This window comes from Henckelia pumila, chromosome 4, assembly GCF_033568475.1.
Source record: "Henckelia pumila isolate YLH828 chromosome 4, ASM3356847v2, whole genome shotgun sequence".
Classification (NCBI taxonomy): domain Eukaryota; kingdom Viridiplantae; phylum Streptophyta; class Magnoliopsida; order Lamiales; family Gesneriaceae; genus Henckelia; species Henckelia pumila.
Genome location: NC_133123.1, coordinates 20,903,220 through 20,926,903, shown reverse-complemented (window position 1 = coordinate 20,926,903; position 23,684 = coordinate 20,903,220).

Sequence of the window (23,684 nt, the reverse complement as noted above, 5' to 3'; positions counted from 1 at the left end):
AAATGAAGTTCGAGTTCGAGTTCGAGTCGAAATATTCGAACCTATTCGTGAACTATTTGGATATTATGGTTCGAAAAGTTCAAAATTATATATATTATTATATAATTATATTATATTATTTAAATATTAAGGCTCGCGAACTATTCGCGAACTATCGAACAAAGTAATTTCGGCTCGAGCTCGGCTCGAAAAAAAGTTCGAACATGTTCGAATTCGGCTCGAGTTCGATAAGCTCGAATACGAATCAAATATTTATCGAGCGGACTCGTAAAGCTCACGAACAAGTTCGGTTCATTTGCACCCCTACATTTGACAGCAATCTATTCTTAGACCGAAGTCACCATATGCTAATCTTTCTCAATCTCGAGCTATCCAAGCCACATCTGACTCGCTCATGCCCCAAACCTGATGCAATGCACACATAAAAATAAAGCAACAGCCGGATAACTTCGATGAGAATAAATCTGTGAGACCTCGATTCTAAACATCAATTAAAGGAGTAATTAAAAATAAGCAAGCATTAAAAGCCAACACATTTTTTTTTTAAAAGGGCCCGCGCGGGCGCGCCTCATCAGGCGCGGGCGCGCACGGCGCCCTGGCTCATGCGTGGCCGCGCCCTTTCGAGGCGCGGCCGTGCATGACGCCCTGCCCGAAAATGGGTGCAGGCGCGCCTCCCTAGCTGCTCCGGTGCTAGAATCACCAAAAACAAGAACATCAAGCCATACAATACTCCGAAACATAAACATGCGTTACAAACTTGATTCCTCCATTTAAAACAGGAGTTCTGGAGTTCAACAACCAAACCAAAGTCGAGAACATGCAACAACAATATAACGATGAAGTTCGATAACTAAACATGTTCTAACATAAACTAGATTGAAATGCTGGAATCGACTTCTAGACCGAGTCTCACTTCTACATCTTTCCCTTGAAGCTAACCATGCCTCTTCTGACTTGTTCCTGACCCACCTGTTGCCAAGTACACATACAAAACAAAGCAACAGCCGGATAACCGGTGAGAATGATAATCCCAGTAAAAGCAACATATCAAGTAATACAACAATAAACATGCTTTCAAGACAACAACGTAATCAATAACAATGAAATGAAATGCATGTCTTTAAACTGGGATATCAAATCTGATAAACGAGGGATTGCTGCTGTGCTTTTGGGATCCCGAGGATGAGATCACGTAACGACTCACCGACTCTCCCAATCGAGGTGGTGTCACGTATCCCACTCCTCTAAACTTTGAGCAACTATAATGAGTATGCTAGCACTAGGCGAAATGACTACGACCTAGGCCACTCAATCATAGTTCCCAAACGTCTAAACAAAAAGGGCTATTCTGCCCGCTGAAATCAAAGTTTTCTCAAGATGAATGCATAACACAAACATAAAACATAGTCATATAACAAGAGCTCAAGCAAAATCAACAAGACACAAGTTCCTCATGCTAGAACAAGTGTAGATGCAATATGTGATTTAAAAGGGAAAACTCGAGAACCAACTGTCCCGAGTATGCTATCCCGCTACGATGACTGCTTTTACCTTTCAATGCATTAGTTCCAACTCTGGATAAGCTACAGCCAAAAGATTGTATCAAACACTAAAAAATCTAAGCAACAACTGCGGTTCAAGGTAAATCTCTTTACCGTTCTTCGTCCAAAACTCGATGACCAATGCTGCTAACTCCGGGCTTGACAACTCTAAACGAAACTGTTCAGATACAAAAGATGATCAACAACATTGAACAACTCAAGGCCCAAAGTATAACACTCAAATGGTTCGAAATCTCAAAACTCAAACTGACGGCATAACGGCTATAAACTGAACAAACCAGAAACGCAGACAGCAATTCAATAACGATATAACCTCATATCCATGCCCAAAACAACAATAACAAGACAAACCCATCAACCTCAAAATCCAAGTTTTCGAAAATGGCTTCCAAAAATCATAACAAATTCGAACGTCGCTCTAATTCAAAACTGACAGAATATAAACGATCAGAACTCTGTCAAGAACAACATACTCGAATCTTAAACGATTCTAACGACATCCAAAAACTAGAATGTATCTGATCGTAGAGAAACTTACGGTATAACGGAGCTCTCGCTGCAGTGATCGCTAATCTGCCTTCAGAAATAATTTCCAACGGCCGGATCGAACTCGGATTGAAATCCCAAAGCTTGAAAGAGGCGTTCCCAAGATTTAATGGAGAGGAATCGAGTTGGAGAAGATGAGAGAGTGGTTGGACTAGTCAATGGAGTGTAGATAATATATTAAACTCAAAATTTGCACTTTAGTCCCTAAAATTTCCAAAATTTGCAAAAAGGACCCTGATCAAAATCAAGTCGGCTCTTGAACTCTGCAATCTCCGATTAACTCAAATAAACTCATTTAAGATAAAAACGGGGGGTTACAATTCTTCCCCACTAAGAAGAGATTTCGTCCTCGAAATCAACGAGAACCACAACTCATAAGATAGAATAAAGAACTAAAGACAGTAAGAAGAACTCACGTCATCCGAATAACTCCGAAAATCGCTGTCTCATGTCAGATTCTGTCTCCCAAGTCGCTTCCTTGACGCCGTGACGGCTCCACTGCACCTTCACCAACGGAATCAACTTGGTTCTGAGCTGTTTCTCCTTCCGATCAAGGATCTGAATCGGTCGCTCAAAGTAGCTCAGAGTCTCGTCTAACTCGGCTTCATCAGGATGAAGGATATGAGAAGGATCTAGATGATACTTTCGCAGCATAGAGACGTGAAAAACGTCGTGAATACCAGATAGAGACGGAGGAAGTGCAAGTCTGTAGGCAAGATCGCCTATTTTCTCGAGAATCTCGTACGACCCGATGAATCTCGGAGATAACTTTCCTCTCTTACCGAATCTGACAGTGCCTCTGAAAGGAGAAATCTTAAGGAACACACGGTCTCCCTGCTCAAAACTCAGAGGTCTACGTCTGAAATTCGCATACTTTTCCTGTCTATCTTGAGCTGACTTCATTCTGGTCTGAATGATCTTAACCTGCTCTGCCATATCTCTAAGCATCTCCGGTCCCAAATCTGGTGACTCGGACAAATCATCCCAAAACAGAGGAGATCGGCACTTCTTGCCGTACAAAGCCTCAAAAGGCGCCATACCGATACTCGCTTGGAAGCTGTTGTTGTAAGAAAACTCGAAAAGAGGCAAAAAATCCTGCCAACTAGTGCCAAAGTCTAGCACTATCTCTCGCAGCATATCCTCTAATGTCTGGATAGTCCGCTCTGACTGTCCATCGGTCTGAGGGTGATAAGCTGTACTCAGATGCAATCGAGTACCAAGTGCCTCCTGAATACTGTGCCAGAAGTGCGAAGTGAATCTAGGATCTCGGTCTGAAACGATCAACTTCGGCACACCATGCAACCTCACAACATTGCTAACATACAACTCAGCCATCTGGTCGTGACGATACGTCATCCTGTACGGAATAAAACACGAAGACTTCATCAATCGGTCGATCACTACCCAAATAGCATCGCATCCTCGAACTGATCGCGGTAGCTTCGTGACGAAATCCATAGAAATGTGATCCCATTTCCACTCAGGAACAGATAGACTGTGCAACAGACCTCCTGGTCGCTTCCGCTCTGCTTTCACTTGCTGACAGTTCAAACACCGAGATACAAACCTCGCAACGTCGCTCTTCATTCTCTTCCACCAGAACTGAATCTTCAAATCGTTGTACATCTTACGACCTCCAGGATGAACACTGAACCGACTGCAATGAGCCTCTCGGAGAATACGCTGTCTCAACTCCGAAATATCAGGCACAACAATACGGTTATTCACAAACAAATATCATCTCTAACCTGGAATTCAGACTGATGTCCCGATCTGACTTTCTCTACTGAAATCTGAATGCTCGGCTCAGACTTCTGTGCTTCTCTGATCGCAACAAACAACTCCGGCTCGGCTTGAATCGCACAAACTCTGATCGGATTTCTATCTGACTCAAACTCCAACCCAGAAGTGCAACAGTCGTCGATCAATCGAGAAACACCTATCGTCGAAAGAGATAAAGAGCTAAGCTTACGACTCAAAGCATCGACAGTTTTTTTTCGACTTTCCCGGATAATACTTGATTTCGCAGTCGAAATCCTTCAACAGATCTAACCATCTTCTCTGCCTCATATTCAGCTCTGCCTGTGAAAACAAGTACTTAAGACTCTTATGATCAGAAAAGATCTCGAAAGACTCACCAAAAAGATAGTGACGCCAGATCTTCAGAGAAAATACAATCGCAGCTAGTTCAAGATCATGAACCGGATAATGAGTCTCGTGCGGTTTCAGCTGCCTCGATGCATACGCTATCACATGCTTATGCTGCATAAGAACACAACCCAAACCAAGGTTAGAAGCATCACAATAGACTGTGAAACCTCCAGTACCCTTCGGAATAGAAAGAATCGGAGCACTGGTTAGTCTCCTCTTCAGATCAACAAAGCTAGCCTCACAATCTGATGTCCAGACAAAAGGCGCATTCTTCTGAGTCAGCTGGGTAATCGGCTTGGCAATAGACGAGAAACTCTCGATGAAACGGCAATAATAACCAGCTAAACCCATGAAGCTTCGGATCTCAGGTACTGATGTTGGTCTAGGCCAATTCATAACCACTTCGATCTTGCTGGGATCGACAGAAATCCCATCTCCTGAAATAATATGACCGAGAAAGACAACTCAATCCAACCAGAATTCACATTTAGACAACTTGGCAAACAACTGCTCAACTCCAAAATCTGCAATACGGTCCTCAAGTGCTCTGCATGGTCAGTACGGTTCTTCGAGTAGATAAGAATATCATCAATAAAGATAATGACGAACTTATCTAAATAACGCTGAAAGATACGGTTCATCAAACCCATAAAAACCGCTGGAGCGTTAGTCAAACCGAACGGCATGACTATAAACTCAAAATGACCATACCTCGTTCTGAATGCGGTCTTAGGAACATCTTCCTCTCGCACTCTCAGCTGGTGGTAACCTGACCTCAGATCAATCATAGAATAGACAGAAGAACCCTGCAGCTGATCAAAAAGGTCATCTATTCTGGGTAAAGGATACCTGTTCTTGACTGTAGCCTGATTCAGTTGACGGTAGTCAATACAGAGTCGCATGGAACCATCCTTCTTCCGAACAAACAGAACAGGAGCACCCCAAGGCGATACACTAGGTCTGATGTATCCCTTGGCAATCAAATCCTCAAGCTGCTCCTTCAACTCTCTCAGTTCAATAGGTGCCATACGATAAGGAACTTTGGAAATAGGTTGAGTACCTGGCACCAAATCGATGCTGAATTCGATCTCTCGAATAGGTAGCAATCCAGGAACATCTTCCGGGAACACATCAGCAAAATCTCTAACCACTGGTAAATCTACCAAAGCTGGGCTAGATTTCAGTACATCAACTGCATACACCAAAAATCCTTCTGCACCTCTCTGTAGCAAACGAGTCATAGATAACACTGAAATCAAAGGAATTCTAGATCGAGAACCCTTACCAAAGAATTTTCACTCGTCTGCCATTTCAGGTATGAACCTGACAACTTTCAGAAAACAATCGACGGTTGCCCTGTACTTGGTTAAAGCATCTATACCGACAATGCAATCAAAATCTGACAGTCCAAGTACAATAAAATCGAATTCTAACAAATTTCCTTCGAAACACAGTTCACAGTTCTTGACTAATCTGACAGAAACAATTTCTCCACCCAAGGGTGAAGTAATAGCTACTACAGTAGGCAACAACTCGGTAGGCAAAGCATGCAATAACACAAATTTTTCAGAGATAAAGGAATGGGAAGCACCTGTATATATCAACACATGAGCAGAATGATCGAAAATCGAACAGTTACCTGCTATAACATCGTCAGGTGCTGCTTGAGCCTGATCCTCTGTCAGAGCAAAGACTCATGCTTGCTGTCTCGAAGGCTGGTTTGCACTAGTATTACCTCCCTGTCTGTTCTGCTGCTGCTGAGGTTGGAAAGAGTGAACTGCAGAAGACTGCCTCTCAGGTTGAGCTGCAGGTCTAGAAGAACTCCCACTCTGAGCTCTATCTCTGTTACGCTGAGGGCACACCTTAGAGAAGTGTCCCGGTTGCTGACAGGTGTTGCAGTTACCAAAGACTCCCACACACTGATATGGTGAGTGTCTTCCTCCACACTTGCTGCAGTACAAGGATGATGATCCAGAACTCTGCCCTGAACCAAACTGTCGAGAACCACTGGAACTAGACAAACTGTTCCCCTGCCTTTTGAACTGTTTACCTCTTGCCTTGTACCGATCCTTTCTGTTTCCCCCACTGCTACCACCTTCATACCTCTGCTGCTAGTTCTGATGCTGAGGTGGCTGATTCTGATACTGAGATGGTTGGTTCTGATACTGCCTTTGCTGCTGAGGTGCCACCTGATTACCTCTTTGCCTCCACAAGCCTGCTTCTGCTCCCTTTGCGTGATTCATGACATCCGCAAAGTTGTTAGGCCTATTGGTGTTCACCAACGTGAAGACATCGGGGTTCAAACCATTGATAAACTGATCGGCCTTTGCTTCCTCATCTCCGGAAATTAGCGGTGCAAAATGCAACAGACTATCAAACTTGGCTACGTACTCTTCAATGTTCAGATTCCCTTGCCTCAGATTGGCAAACTCTGCTCCCTTATCTTTGCGATACGAGATAGGAAAAAACCGCTTATAGAATTCAGATTTAAAAAGAGTCCAAGTAACTTCCGTACCTCTACTCTCCATTGCTTTCTTTGTCATGATCCACCAGTTCTTAGAAACCCCACGAAGCTGATGAATGACTAACCTGATTCGGCGGTCATCGGTGTAGTCAATGGAATCGAACAACTGATCAATATCGTCCAACCAACTCTCGCAGTCAACTGGACTTTCTGAACCCATCAACAACGGCGGATTGAACGACTGAAACCTTTTCAGCAAGGTCTCCATAGGCGTCGCTGTAGCATCCATCTGATCAACTTCAGTGCTATCTTACTCAGTCGCAGGGATAACTGGCGGTGTGTTTCTGTTTATTACTCGACGAGGACCCATCTGATAATCAAAGGTTAGGACACGAGATATCTCAATCGCTACAATCAGTGCCCTTACAATCGTTTGGAATACCGGATACTAGTCGACAACAGAAACAGTTATATCACAAGTAGATCATGCTTTATAGATTAAATCACAAAACCATGTAATTCAATAATTCCCAACAATAAAGCATGCTCGCATGAAATTAAGTATATAGTTAAATAATTCAAACACATGCAAGGAGCCAATACACGCAGACTCGATCTACCCCGCTCACTCTGGTTCAACCAAGAATCTTAACTCTCTGATACCACTTAATGTGAGACATCGGTTCTAAACATCAATTAAAGGAGTAATTAAAAATAAGCAAGCATTAAAAGCCAACACATATATATATTTTTTTTAAAAGGGCCCGCGCGGCCGCGTCCTTTCGAGGCGCGGCGCGCATGACGCCCTGCCCGAAAAGGGGAGCAGGCGCGCGGGTGCGCCTCCATGGCTGCTCCGATGCTAGAATCACCAAAAATAAGAACATCAAGCCATACAATACTCCGAAACATAAACATGCGTTACAAACTTGATTCCTCCATTTAAAACAGGAGTTCTGGAGTTCAACAACCAAACCAAAGTCGAGAACATGCAACAACAATATAACGATGAAGTTCAATAACTAAACATGTTCTAACATAAACTAGATTGACATGCTGGAATCGACTTCTAGACCGAGTCTCACTTCTACATCTTTCCCTCGAAGCTAACCATGCCTCTTCTGACTTGTTCCTGACCCACATGTTGCCAAGTACACATACAAAACAAAGAAACAGCCGGATAACCGGTGAGAATGATAATCCCAGTAAAATAAACATATCAAGTAATACAACAATAAACATGCTTTCAAGACAACAACGTAATCAATAACAATGAAATGAAATGCATGTCTTTAAACCGGGATATCAAATCTGATAAACGAGGGATTGCTGCTGTGCTTTTGGGATCCCAAGGATGAGATCACGTAACGACTCACCGATTCTCCCAATCGAGGTGGTGTCACGTATCCCACTCTTCTAGACTTTGAGCAACTATAATGAGTATGCTAGCACTAGGCGAAATGACTACGACCTAGGCCACTCAATCATAGTTCCCAAACGTCTAAACAAAAAGTGCTATTCTGCCCACTGAAATCAAAGTTGGCTCAAGATGAATGCATAACAGAAACATAAAACATAGCCATATAACAAGAGCTCAAGCAAAATCAACAAGACACAAGTTCCTCATGCTACAAGTGTAGATGCAATATGTGATTTAAAAGGGAAAACTCGAGAACCAACTGTCCCGAGTATGCTATCCCGCTACGATGACTGCTTTTACCTTTCAATGCAGTAGTTCCAAATCTGGATAAGCTACAACCAAAAGATTGTATCAAACACTAAACAATCTAAGCAACAACTGCGGTTCAAGGTAAATCTCTTTACCGTTCTTCGTCCAAAACTCGATGACCAATGCTGCTAACTCCGGGCTTGACTACTCTAAACGAAACTGTTCAGATACAAAAGATGATCAACAACATCAAACAACTCAAGGCCCAAAGTATAACACTCAAATGGTTCGAAATCTCAAAACTCAAACTGAAGGCATCAGATACAAAAGATGATCAACAACATCAAACAACTCAAGGCCCAATGTATAACACTCAAATGGTTCGAAATCTCAAAACTCAAACTGAAGGCATAATGACTATAAACTGAACAAACCAGAAATGCAGACAGCAATTCAATAACAATATAACCTCATATCCATGCCCAAAACAACAATAACAAGACAAACCCATCAACCTCAAAATCCAAGTTTTCGAAAATGGCTTCCAAAAATTATAACAAATCCGAACGTCGCTCTAATTCAAAACTGACAGAATATAAACGGTCAGAACTCTGTCAAGAACAACATACTCAAATCTCGAACGATTCTAACGACATCCAAAAACTAGAATGTATCTGATCGTAGAAAAACTTACGGTATAACGGAGCTCTCGCTGTAGTGATCGCTAATCTGCCTTCAGAAATAATTTCCAACGGCCGGATCGAACTCGGATTGAAATCCCAAAGCTTGAAAGAGGCGTTCCCAAGCTTTAATTGAGAGGAATCGAGTTGGAGAAGATGAGAGAGTGGTTGGACTAGTCAATGGAGTGTAGATAATATATTAAACTCAAAATTTGTACTTTAGTCCTTGAAATTTCCAAAATTTGCAAAAAGGACCTTGATCAAAATCAAGTCGGCTCTTGAACTCTGCAATCTCCGATTAACTCAAATAAACTCATTTAAGATAAAAACGGGGCGTTACAAAATCTCAGTATGAATGACATGCATATACATCATATAATCATAATAAATCTATATGCTATAATAATCTTAAATCTCAACATGTAAGAACATGTCAATCATAGAAGCATAATCGAATTTCATTCATATAACATAACTATTCATTTACAGCAATATCAAATCAATCATAAAAATACATTCCTATCTTGAATGACATATAATCACATGCTAGAATTTATAAATGCACATTCTAAACCATAGAAATTTCTAGGTTAATGCATAAATGCAATGCATGTTTCAAGTAATATGCTATCAAATCTGATACCAATAAAGCTTAGTTCTTGGGATACCGGGGAAATAAAATCTTTAACCGACCACCATCTTACCCAATCCAGGTAGCGTTAAATATCTCAATTCCCCTGAATTTTGTGCAACTATAGTGAGTCATTTAGCTCTGGATGTAAATCTACATTCCTTGCCACTCAACTATAGCCCCCCAAACGTCATCTGCACTCTAGGCCATTCGACCCTCTGAACTTAATAAGGTAGGGTTCAATATGAATGCAACATAATCTGTATGCATTAAATACGATAACACATTTTGAACAATCAAATCACTTAATCAAGCCAAACAATAACTAACAACAATTCATATGAAAGCATATAAACAATTAAGTATGTGATTTTAGGAAAACTCAAAACCACCACATTCTCGAGTTGTTCTATCTGGCGAAGATAATGTCGATTCATACCTCTATTCTGATTCAAATATCTTGATCAATCACAAGTTATCAAACTTCTGCTCTTGAAAATATGCTCAATCTCATCAAGATTGTTCAAACTCTACTTGATTCAAACTTTGATTCAATTTCAACCAACTCGAGCTCGCCGACTCGAACTAGATCTCTTGCAATTCAAATCTGAAATGCATTGGTATACAATTCAATATCAGCTACCACTATCATTTTAACCTTGTGTAGGCTCAAACAATCTAACAACTTGATCACGTGACTTGAATTCAAACCGACGGCATAACGGCTCGAAATCGGAAATTCCAAAAGCATAACATCAATCTTATTAATCATCTCAACTCAATATCAACATCAATTCTTCAACACAATTTCGAAATCCCATAGCTAAAAATTTCAGAATTTCGAATATCATTTCATAATTAAAAAACATGCTCAAACGACGATCTTTTCTCGATCCAACTTAGATATGCTATCGTCGTATATGCTAGAACACGTTTATACAATCAAATCTTAATTCTAACAACAACTTAAAATTTAAACATGGTAGAATTTCATAAAATTTACGTCAAAACGTAGCACTCGGAGCCGTGATCGCAAATATACGATCAATCAAAAATTCTACCGGGCGGATCAAAAGATATCGGAGCTTGAAAAGGCTAAAAATGGCTTGGAACCCTTTCATTTTTTCTCTCTCGTTTCCTTGATGGGTTTGGTCTGAACATTCTGATAATTATATACAATTACACGTTTAAATGGCAAGTTGCAAGAAAAATTGCACTTTGGTCCCTGAACTTTGGCATAATTGCAACTAGTCCCCGGACAAGCGATTTAATTCAATTTCAATCCTAAAATATTTAAGAATATTAGAATTTAATTTTAAACTCTAAATATTCTCAAATTAAATATTCTCAAATTAAAATTAAATAATATCGGACCTTATCGCATTTTAGTCCTTGAACTTCTCAATATATACAAACGGGTCCTTGCTCGTATTTTATTCTCAAATTAAATCCTTGTAATTTCTAATCTTGGAATTTACATTTTAAATTTCATAAATATCAATTCAAATATTTTTCCCTTTTAATTTAAGAATTCCGGATATTAAAATCTTAAAATCCGAAAAATTCTCAAATTAAATATTTTTGACCCGAAATTGAAATCTCTAATTTCCATAAATTCTTAAATTCATATTTTCTCTTATTCGAAATTTAAATCTTAAATCCCGTTATTAATAACTTAATATTTTCGAGCCTTACAATGCCTCTCTGGCTGATACATCCTTATTTATTTTCCGTTATGGTGTTGTCATCATGTATCTTCTTGTCTATGTCGATGATCTAATTCTTACAGGTAATGATGCTGGAGCACTTCGAGGATTCATCGCCCAGTTGGGTGCTCGGTTCTCTATTAAGGATCTAGGTTTCTTGTCTTACTTTTTGGGTGTCGAGGTTATTTCTTCTTCAGGGGGCCTTTGTCTTTCTCAGCGGAAGTATTTTCTTGACATTCTCCTCAAAACCAACATGGCTGACTCGAAGCCTGTCTCAACACCACTTGCTGCATCGGTCCCTCTCTAGCTCCTAGATAGCTCGCCCCCTGCTGACTCTACCTTGTATCGCCAAACGATTGGTAGTTTGCAGTATCTATCGTTTACTCGCCCGGACATTGCCTTTGCTATTAACAAGCTGTCTCAGTTCATGCATGATCCTTTCTCTCTTCACTGGGGGCGGTCAAGCGTCTTCTGCGCTATCTTAATGATACTCGCTCATATAGTCTGATGCTCCATCGTCACAGCTCTACATCTCTTCATGCCTTCTGTGATGCTGATTGGGCTGGTGATATTGATGATCACATATCTACAGGTACTTATATTGTTTTCCTGGGTCCTAATCCCGTCTCCTGGAGCTCTCGCAAGCAAGGCTCTATTGCTCGCTCGTCCACTGAGGCTGAATATCATGCTATTGCCTCCACACCTGCGGAAATCCAATGGGTTCGTTCTCTTCTCGACGAACTCGATGTCACTAATCTCTCCTCTCCTGCCTCCATCTACTGTGATAATGTTGGGGCAACTTATCTATGTGCTAATCCAGTTTTTCACTCTCGTATGAAGCACATTGCTCTGGATTATCATTTTGTTCGTGAACTGGTTTAAAGTCGCAAAATTCGTGTATCTCATGTCTCCTCCTTTGATCAGTTGGCTGATGCATTGACGAAGTCGCTTCCTAGTGCCCGTCTTCGTCTTCTGTGCTCCAAGATTGGTGTTTCTCCAACCTCACCATCTTGAGAAGGCTTATTGGAATATATTTTTATTATATTTTGTATATTCTGTGTTATCTCTTATATCTTTTAGTTTATTTGTTTCCTTTTATTTTGGTCTCTTTAAGATGTATATAAATACACATTGTATCATTATTTCTAAGATATGAAGCACCTATATGAAATGATTTGACCCATACGTTTCTACAAGTATAATTTCGTGAATATATATTATATACGAAATTTGAAGCACCTATATGAACTGATTTGACCCATTAAAGTGACACTATTACAAATCACGTACCTAGCAGGTTAGCCTATAAAATACTCATTTATTTTCATTGGTGGGCAAATAAGTCAGAAATTAAAATTACATTTACTCAGCTATCTGATATATATAGAATCCATTATAATTTCTAATTTAAAACTTGTAAGAACCGATTATCAACTTCTTTCCACTCTATATATTTCTATATTCCTTATTTTTTCTCCTTTTTTTTATTTACATAGTTTTTATTTATAATATTACACGTGTGTACTTCGATCGCGAGTAATAATTAAAAATTGAAGTTGAATTAGAGTCAAGTAAGAAATATAGCAAATAATAAATTCAAAATTTTCTCGCACGACTCGACAATATAGTTTGAATTTTATAAATTTAAATAAACTATATATACCCTATATTTTAAATAAATTCACTATCTTTTAATTAAAATTGATCGATCCATCTATTTATATAGTTTTTGACGTGTGAATTGTGATATATGTTGTGGGCTATTTTGGGTCGTTGAAGGTTATATAATGCTTAAAAGTGGCAAAGGAGTCCCGAGGCCAAGCGAAAGTTTCAGATGATGAAAGGGAAATCTCTTCGAAACGACGCTATCATTTAGTTATTTTTTTGGTGATAAGGTTTTGTTTGATGCCCATGACTAAACTCCTCTTTTATTTATTTATTATTTTAATTTCATTGAAAAAATGGTCCTGGATTTACAAAATATAACAAAAATCTAATAAACTCTTTGTTAAAATACGATAAACCACCCGTATTGGCGGGTAAACAATGAATCCGACCACCAGATTCACATGATGGTGGTGGTGTTAGTAGCAGTAGCCGGCGTAATGGCCATAATAGTTTTTACACAAACATTCTTATAACATTCTCTAATAATTCAATTTTGTGAAACGGATTTTCAACTCAAATTAAACCAAGTTATGAAAGCTATTACTTTTCATTTAGAAAGTATTACTTACATTACATGTCGTATTGGACAGACCATTTCATGGATATTAGTGAAACTGTCTCACAAAAAACCTATTATAGTTTTTATTATATACTAATAGATACATATGAATTATGATGCTTGTGGTCTGAGAAAAAAGGAATAGAGAAGGAATATTCTTTTTCTTTTTTCTTTTTTCTTTTTTAAAAAAACTAAAATAAAAGTTATCAAAATTTGAAATTGAAATGATACGAGAAAATTTTCCAGAAAAAAAGAGAAAGAAATGATATGAGAGAAGATAATATCATAATATGTAAAGAGAAATGTAGAATATATATAGTGTCGAGTGGTTTTGGAACTATAGAAAATTTCATCCAACACACAACAAACTAGTTACTTACTCTATGGTGTTTAATTTTAATTAATAGCACTAGGTTCCAAAAGCATACAAGATGCGTGAGTATATATTAATATATATAAATTTTATATTTATTATAATTTTTAATCATATATAATTAATTTAATATGAACGAAAGAAAAGATATATAAATATAGAAAATTTATAATTACATTATGCATTAAATAATTTGTAGCATTGATTTATGATTTTAAAAATAGACAGAGATCAAGAAGAGAATTGAGAAGAGAAAATTATCGAGAATAAAATCGGTCGGCTGTATTAACACACCAAATGGTTTAATTTTAACTAGCAACTCGGCACATGCGATATGTGAAATATAATAAATGAATATAATAATATTATGTAAGTATTCATGAACATTATTTTTTATGATGTGAGAATCTGCAGTCGCTATCTTTTGGTGCGCACGAGATAAACCCCAGATGTATTGCACATATTCGTTTCTTAGTTAGGTTAGTTATGATGTTTACAAAATTAAATATAACATGAGATTTAATAAGATGATTTTTCATTTTTATTTTTGGAAGAGTTAAATTAATAAAAAAAAAATTGGATACATTATAAATCATAATCAAATGTGTGAGGGGGTAAGTTTTGAATTTTTTTAAAAAACTTCACAACAAATTAGCTAAATATTTGGTTCTTTCTCTTAATTAATAGGGTAAAAATATATAGCATATATATATATATATATATATATATATAATTTTTTATTGTAATTCTGAAATCATTCACAATTAATTTAATTTGAATGAAAAAATGTTAAGAATTAATAGTTCATATTATTCGGTTGATTAATTCAAAACTAGAGAGAGAAGAAGACAGTTGAAAATAGAAAAATATGAAGAATAAAAATGGTAGACTTCACCAGCACACATCTTCCATAGGGTTAACTTTATTATATACTAGTGCACCGGTGCACGCTTTGCGTACTTATACAATATTTGATATTTTGGAAAAAAATGTGTAGCTTAAATTATAAAAATTTATCCGAGAAATTTTGGAAATTTTTAGAATTTACTATAAAAAAAGGAAAAAAAATGAAATAGTAAAATGGAAAAAAAAATGAAATAGTAAAATTGGAAAGAACAGGAAAAAAAAGCCATACCATAAAAAAGGAGGAAAAAAAAATAACAAAGCCATACCACCATAACTAGGGGTGCAAACGAACCGAATCGAGCCGAATAATGGTAAAATTTTAAAGCTCGAATTCGGCTCGATAAAAGTATATTCGAGTTCGAGCTCGATTCAAAGTTCGATAATTTCAAATATTTGGGCTCGAGCTCGGCTCGAATGAAGTTCGAGTTCGAGTTCGGTTCAAAATATTCGAACCTATTCGTGAACTACTCGAATATTATGGTTTGAAAAGCTCGAAATATATATATTTATTATATAATTATATTATATTAATTAAATATTAAGGTTCGCAAACTATTCGCGAACTATCAAACATAGTAATTTCGGCTCGAGTTCGGTTCAAAAAAAAGTTCGAACATGTTCGAATTCGGCTCGATTTTGATAAGCTCGAATACAAATCAAATATTTATCGAGCGGGCTCATAAAGTTCACGAACATGTTCATTTCGTTTGCACCCCTAACCATAACGAATGTCGGTTTAGCATGCTCCTCTTAATATATAGGTATAGATGATCCGGAGCATTTTGGCAATTTTTAGAATTTGCCATTAAAAAAATGAAAAAAAGAAATATTAAAATGGGAAAAAATGAAATAGTAAAATTGGAAAGAAAAGGAAAAAAAAAAAACCAAATCCATACCATAAAAAAAGGAGGAAAAAAAAAGAACAAAGCCATACCACCGTATCGAATTTCGGTCATCATTTTTGTCCGTAATAAAAACCGAGAACAACTTTAAATTTTTTATTAGTCATGTTCTCTTATTGTGTTTAAATAAATTTTCAATTTTCAATTTTTTATTTGTTTTTTTTATTTTTTTATGACGTGGAAACCCTCAGCCATAGTCCTTTTGGTGCGCACTGGGTAAATCCTCGAACTAACGTAATTCAATTTTTTATTCATTGATTAAAAAAAATGTGGCACGTTATAGCGAAGTTTAATTGGTGTTTCGATAAATTTTTCTTATAAATATGATTTGAAAATTAAAATTAATTTTATTAGAACTAACATAATATTTTTATTAAAATATATATTCAATAAATTTTTACATAGTTAAAATATTAAAAAATATTTTATCACAATCACTATTTATTCAATTTATTTTTCAAAATGTTATCGAGAAAATTATGTATAAAAAAATTAGAATTTTAGCTAAAAAATATTTATTTATTTTCTATGGTATCAATTTATTTATTTACAATTATTTAGATATTGTATGCTTTAATATAATTTATCTAATCTTTTTCGTTGAAATATATAATATATCTAATATAATAAATATTATGTACAAATAAAATTTTAATCAAATCAATTTTTACGTATAAAATATAATATACAAATATATCTAATTAAAATCAAAAATAAAATATGCATTTTTTGTAATAAAGGGCAAATTGGACATTCTACATAAATGTCACCGAAAATTGACTGGAATCCGGCGGACATATACCAATTAAGCCATTAACAAAAGTTCGTGTACCAATTTGACATTTAATCAATAGTTCGTATACCAAATTAAATTTTACTCTATGTTTTTAGGTTCGTTTGAGGTAATTTATGATAATTAATGATGCTATAAATATTCCTTTTTCTCCCTTTATAAACACTAGTATTCCGACACACGCGTTGCGTACTTGTACATCTTTTTTTTAAAATTAATTTGGTTTATATTAAATAAAGATAATTTCATAATTGTAGAAAATAATTAGGCTAGACTTGTTTCATACTTTTTTTATGTTTTACCAAAATATTATGTTAGATTTAGTTTGTTGATAACAAACAATGAATTATTATACAACCTCTCTTTGCATGTAGATATTAAAAAACGTGCTTTGGATCTAACTAACCCCAAAATCTAGTTCAAGAGGAGAGGTTTGTCCTTGTATATATATTAATTTACCAGACAATTTACCCAACCGATGTGAGACAAACTTAACACACGTCTCATGCCCAAGAATAAAATGATTGGAGAGTGGAGATATTAACGGATGACCCAAATATGGGATGGGTGAACCGAATTATGGGCAGTCCAACATATAATGGTGGAACCTAGTCCAGGGTTGGAACCTGACCTCTGATATCATATTAAAAAACGAGACTTGGATCTAACTCACCCCAAAAGCTAGCTCAAGAGGGGAGTTTTGCCCTTGTCTGTATATATTAAAGTCTCAGGCTATTTACCCAACCGATGTGGAACAAACTTAACACACCAACAGTAGACATATAATCGACCGTTATGTTGAAGATTTAGAAGAAGTCATTCAGCAGTCTCAAGATGCAAAGCTATCCAATCGCTCACTCTTTCGCAACATATTTGATCTACTCGACCGCTCGCTCTTACAAGTTTGTGGCTTAGGAGTTAGGACCACTCAACCGTTTACTCTTTCAAATCATATATTTATAAAACAGTTGAGTAATGATATCTTGAGATACAAGCCATAAAATCTTATAAGGATCCGGCCTACTTTATCAGAAAATTTGACTGACTGGTCATGCACAACAAACAAGATTTCAAAAAATCAGAATTTTTTCCTAAAAAAACATAGCTTAGTGCTAGTTACTTTTTGTTTCAGCGACATTTATTTCCGCATTTGGAAAATTCCAAACTGCACATATTGAAGTGTAATATATGAATCAAGAAAGGACGAAAATAGTCAATAGCAGTGCCTTTGCATTTATGAGCTACGATCGAACGTTAAACAAGAAATGCAAATGGCACTATGATAGAGGAGATGGCAAGAAGAGCTATACAAGAGGTTTCACTCTTACGAAGCAATTTTTCAAGCTTGCATCCTCCAAGAATTTTTTAGCAGTACTCTAAAGCATCATATCTACTACTGCTCAAACAAGTCCTCACATCAAAGATTATTTATCAGATTGTCAAGGATCATCCAGGGTTTGTATAAATCTCTCAACCGTTTTTGTCAAGACTGTTTGGGGAATTGTTTGATAGTTTGAATAGTTTGAATATGAGGATTCATTCTTTAACATGTTCAGTTGTATTGTACTGGTTATGAGATCTCATAACCAGTTGTAATATTCATTAACTAGGAGTTTCGCATTAGGCGGTGCTTAAGTCTTAAGCCTGAAGCGGGTTGTTTCAAAATGTTATAAAACCAAACTCTTCTAGTGCATTACTTCTTAAGTAGAAGAAGTGGACACGTAGAAGTTTATTGCATTTAAGAGTGGTATACCATACAATATCATATATTTTTAGCACATATCATATACCGTATCGAAAATTATGGTATAAAAAAATGTTATATCGATACTATACCGAAACTTTCGGCACACCGATTTACGGTCTACCAAAATTTTTGGTACATATAACTAGCATACTGATCATATCGAAAATTTATGGTATACCGAGATTTCGGTACGACAACGGTATATGCCGTTTTATACAAAAAAAACATGATATTTTTTAAATTTATTGTTTAATAATATTTATTTTAAATTTTTAATATATTATTTCGGTATTTAGGTATATAACAAAATTTTCAAAATCCATACCGTTATTGTACCGACAAATTCGGCATCATTAATTACCGTACTATACCGAAATATTCAGTATGTCGAAAATTCGGTATTTTTTTGATACGGTAATTTCGATATACCAAAAATTCGATATTTTTCTTACCCCTAACAACTTTATCGCCTTGCTTTATTTAAGTATAAAGTTTCCCAAAATCTATGGGATCATTTTTCGCACTATTTGTGGTTTGATCGTTTTTAAGTGTTGATAAATTTGGTCTTGTATAGCTAACTCTATCAATATCAGTCACATTATTTGGCAGTGTTTTAAAAAAAAATTTAAAATGTTTTTTCACCTCTCTTAACAAATTCCCGATCCTAACATATTAGTTGTGTCAGCTCATGTCTCGGCACTTTCATATAAAGTTAGTCAACTGATTAGGATCGAGAATAGTTTCATCCGTTGTTAAACCAACCATTGAACATCTTTTAAACAATTCCAAACCTATCCTATCAACTCCTGTGAAAGATGACGAAATATCCGTCAAATTATTGTACTAACACATCATTTAATTTGAACGAACTGGGGGATTTAAAATCAAATGTAACACACATTTTTACTATTTTCTCATAACAAATACTAAAAATGAATGCATAAATTATTCACCACTAAAAGAAAAGGTATTGTATTGCTCTTTTGAAAAACCAAAATGAATAGTAGCTCCTTACTTATCCAAATGTACGTGGAATTAAGTTGTAAGATTAATCGAGGTCCCCAGCCAAAAATGTCATTTTCCTTCAATAATGAAAATATTAAAGATTGTCCTTCCAAAAAAAAACCCATAAAAGAATAAACGATCAATTAATATTAGAGAGTGCGTGCCACTAAATATCGCACCATGTACTTTGGGGCATTGATATAACCGAATTGCATATTTACATTGACATGCACTAATAATATGTACCACTATCACGCATGTTATATTACATTATCATGAAATCTTGATTGTAACATGTTCTTTAACATTTTGTTGTGAATGAGAATTTGAACCCATATGCATTAAGGCACTTTAATGTTTTGTTCGTATTCATATGGTTATGAAATAAATGTTAAATTAATTTTGTGGGAAAACTCTTCATCTAGTATTTTATCTCAAGCAAAAACAAAAACAAAAACAAAACACAGTTCGCGGCAAGTGATAATCCAATTAGTCAAAAATTGGATTCAGTTCATCCAATAACTTGGTTTTTTATGCAGTTTTAGTCAATTATATATATATATATTTTTTTCAGAATGCTAACATGATTTTGAATATTGTAGCTAGCTAGGTACGGTGCTGATCCTCACTAAATGACATCGGACATATATATATATTTTTTGTGACGTGAAAATCCGCAGCCGCTATCTTTCGGTGCGCTCTGGGTAAACCTACGGACTAACGCAATAGCCTGCAAACTATGCTAGTCAGGTAAACCACACTGGGCAAACTCTTTGTGACAGGCTAGTCCAAAAAAGTGTTGGTAGAGGGCGACATCGGACATATTGCTAACTTATCTAGTGTTATGTTAGTATTCCAATAAAAGAAGATTAAAAATGCATAAAATAAACTATTACACCAAGACCAAATTTTGACCAATTTCAGAACAAAAAACGTAATCTATAGGTCAAGTTACAGATCAATTTTGCATTTTCCCTGCTACTTCACACAAAAAAAAGGGGGTACAATTCATATTAAGCAGAATTCGTTCTTTCTTGGTCGAAAGCATAATCCGTAATCGAGTATATTTGTGTATTTTGTTTATACTGCTTCTCGTGTTACTCTGGCCTCCATGACATTGATAAACCTCAATTTTTGGAACCTGGGAGCGATCAACATCAAAATTATAATGGTTTTGGGGATATATATATATATATATATATATATATATTTAGGGTGAAAACCATCTTATGTAGCATAATATCGTTCATTCGAGTTATTGACGGTGATAAATTTGTTTGGCGTATCTTTGATCATCCTGGTCATGATACTTTTGAGGTCTGGACATGGGTACCCTGACTTTTCTGATTGTGTGACGTTGGGGTCGTGTCGGTTCAAATTGGGCTTAATTCGGATAAGATTCGAGTAGGAAAAGAGTAGTTTAAGTTGAAGTGTCATGAGAAGATTTTTCGGGAAAGTTAGGGGCTGTTCGAGAACCCAATTTGATCGGGGTGTTCGGGCTTGCATTAAAGGATAAATACTGATCCTAGGAGTGATTTAAGATGTGTTCGAAGGATGCAATCCACCTGGGACGAACAACATGTTGTCCATGCTGGTTGACCGACCGAACCATGACGTTTGGGCTGTTGCTCGGTTTAAAAGATTTGAGCTGTACCATTATCACAAGCTATAACTTTGGTAAAACGACACGCTTGGTCCTACAGTTGGTATCAGAGACAAGATCATGTGTTCGATTCTTATTGATTGCAAGGAGTACAATTATTGAGAGAGATTGTTCGAGTGCAATAATTGTCTCTGTTAGAACAATCGAACCAGGTCGTTTGGGCTGTTGTGTGACAAGCTCTCGGTCCTACACAACAAATTGAGAAATTCATTTTCATTATTAAAATCTAATATCTTTTATGTTTTTAGGACGTACATTTGAACTTTCCTTTATAAGGATGTCATTTTACTAGCAAGAATTTGTTGGCAATCTAGCTATAAATTAAGTTCGTTATTCCAAGAAAAGGACAAAAAAATCCTAATTTTATAATTAAAAATTAAAATTAATTTGTGTGAAGCTATTAGATTTCGCATTCAGATTTCTATCGAGTGGATGTGAGTTCGGTCACGCATTGGTTACATATATTTAAGTGGCCCTTTTATGTGACAAATCTAGTTTTTTTAGGAAAAAAAAATATATTGCGAAGAAAGTGATCCCACGTGAGGCACCATGCACAAACATACGGTAACCATATATTTCAGTGGCCATTTTATGTGACAAATCTAGATTTTTTTAGGAAAAAATATATTGCGAAGAAAGTGATCCTACGTGAGGCACCATGCACAAACATACGGAAATATGTACTAATTTCCCTTCAAAAAGAAAAAGAAAAAGAAAAAGAAAAAGAAAAGAAATATGTACTATTGGAAATTAAATATAAAGACATTGAGTTGTTTTGAAAAGATATTAAAAAGAAAAAAAACAATCTTGATATTTGAATATATTGGAAACTCCGCCTGATAAATGGAAATAATATTACATAGTATGAAATCGTTATTATTTCTTTTTAAAAACTTAAATTAGTCCAATCTCACGTCTAATTTTTTTAATATATTATATAAAAATGTACATTTAAGCGTTTGTCGCTATAAAAAAATATAGTTCATAGTAACAGTACAAATATATATTTTTTATTTTTATCGTACAACTTAAACTCTACGATTCTGATGTGTTCAAAAATTTCCGCATCAAGTAAATTACCTTGAACCAGTTATCACGAACCAATTTCTTTAATGAACCGAGCCGAATGATCCCAAAATATTTCTGTGTTGGCTCGCCCGAAGGCGAAGCCACTCCGACGCTCAAGTCAGAATTGGATTCAATAGAAAATGTATGAAAATTGCAATAGATGGAAAATATGAGAAAAACATGTAAAAGAAATAGATGGGAGAGGTAAGAAAAGAATGAGAGACGTTATGTAAAAAAAATACAACCTGTCTGAATAAGGGTTAGAGAACCCTTATTTATAGAAAGAGAGTCTGAGTCCCCGTAGAATTCTAATGTATAACACATATAGATTTATGCATATCCATTCAATATTATGATATATCTCTAAAATATAAATAAAGATATGATAGGATTTTTATCATATCATCAGATTCGATGGTTCTTTGATCAATAATAATATTGCTTCTCAACAATCTCACTCGCAATAATTAGTCTATCTAAAATTATGGATGTAAATGAGTTGAGCAGAATAATATCAAGCTTCTTTATCATACTTAACGAGCCTCACTCGAGCTCGACTCGTCAAGCGAGCTCATTTTTAGGCTCGTTAAGAAAGATCGAAAACTAGTTAAGAGAGCTCGTTAAGCATACGACTGAGCTCGAGTCTATATTGTATTTGAGCTCATTCGAAGAATAAATAAAAATAACATCACCATTAAATCCATTAATAAATATCTTGCAACACAAATACGAGCGAGCTTGCAAGCCACTTAAACGAGTCGATCTTGAGTTTGCGAGCCTATAACGAACATGTTCGTGAGCTCACGAGCCGAATATTCTTAAACTCAAGTTTGACTCGGTAAAATTTTCTAGCTCGAAATCAAGCTCGATCTCAGCTCGATAAGCTTAACAAACGAATTTAAACGAAATTTTTATCGAACAGATCTCTAAGTAGATCACAAACAATTCGATTTGTTTACATTCCTATCTGCAATTTAGGAGAATTAAACATATTATATTGAATTTGATATCAAATTGAACATTTGTTGTTGTACAAAATTTGTAGATGCGATTAACGGTATAAATCAAATATTTTAAAATAGAATTATTTGAAAGGGATTGTAGAAGAGTAACAATTATCCTACCCAAGTCCCAAATACAAAATGATGATTGAACCTCTAACTGAAAACAAAGAGGATAGAGAAGTTGCCTCTCAGGAGTTATCTGATATGAATCTTGTTGGACATGAAAAACAAACACGAATTTTGATGTAATCGTGCCCTCGATTCAGAAAACAAAAGATCCAAGTGTTTTTTCCGATCTTAGAAACAATTAACAAGTTTGTGAAATTCACCTATAGTTTAAGAAAACTAGTAACAAATAATCACGATATAAACAATTGAAATCAAAGGAACCTTCAAAGAAACTAGTCTTTGACAATCCACAATGATATATAATAAATAGACAAACGCGACAAAGTATGAACTTTGATAAGTTTGATTTTAAACAAAGCAAAAACTTCAATAAATTCTAGAGAGAATTTTTATAGAAGTCAATAATAAATCAATACTCTAAATGTATTTTTGAGTTTACATGTTTATAATACTTAAAAGAT